This window comes from Bison bison, unplaced genomic scaffold (genome assembly GCF_000754665.1).
Source record: "Bison bison bison isolate TAMUID 2011002044 unplaced genomic scaffold, Bison_UMD1.0 scf7180017864474, whole genome shotgun sequence".
Classification (NCBI taxonomy): Eukaryota; Metazoa; Chordata; class Mammalia; order Artiodactyla; family Bovidae; genus Bison; species Bison bison.
Window position 1 is genome coordinate 178610 of NW_011495035.1, and position 964 is coordinate 179573.

A 964-nucleotide genomic window follows, 5' to 3' on the forward strand; every position below is an offset into this window, starting at 1 on the left:
GGTGGGAGGAGCGAGGGGGCGGGGCGGGGCGGGACCGGCCAAGAGGGGCCGGTGAAGAGGGGCGGGGACTGCGGGAGGAAGCGGGGCTGCTGGGGCTGGCTGTGCGAGGCTCCCGTGGGTTTAAAGGCTTCTTTGTAATTAAAATCATGATTAAATACACTTAGAGAAGTCTTCAGTTTAGTTCCGTTCAGTCGCTCAACCGTGTCCGACTCTTTGCGACCCCATGAATCGCAGCACGCCAGGCCTCCCTGTCCATCACCAACTCCCGGAGTTCACTCAGACTCACGTCCATCGAGTCAGTGATGCCATCCAGCCATCTCGTCCTCTGTCGTCCCCTTCTCCTCTTGCCCCCAATCCCTCCCAGCATCAGAGTCTTTTCCAATGAGTCAACTCTTCCAATGAGGTGGCCAAAGTACTGGAGTCTCAGCTTTAGCATCATTCCTTCCAAAGAAACCCCAGGGCTGATCTCCTTCACAATGGACTGGTTGGATCTCCTTGCAGTCCAAGGGACTCTCAAGAGTCTTCTCCAACACCACAGTTCAAAAGCATCAATTCTTCGGCGCTCAGCCTTCTTCACAGTCCAACTATCACATCCATACATGACCACAGGAAAAACCATAGCCTTGACTAGACGGACCTTTGTTGGCAAAGTAATGTCTCTGCTTTTGAATACGCTATCTAGGTTGGTCGTAACTTTCCTTCCAAGGAGTAAGCGTCTTTTAATTTCATGGCAGCAGTCACCATCTGCAGTGATTTTGAAGCCCAAAAAAATAAAGTCTAACATTGTTTCCACTGTTTCTCCATCTATTTCCCATGAAGTGATGGGACCGGATGCCATGATCTTCGTTTTCTGAATGTTGAGCTTTAAGCCAACTTTTTCACTCTCCACTTTCACTTTCATCAACAGGCCTTTTAGTTCCTCTTCACTTTCTGCCATAAGGGTGGTGTCATCTGCATATCTGAG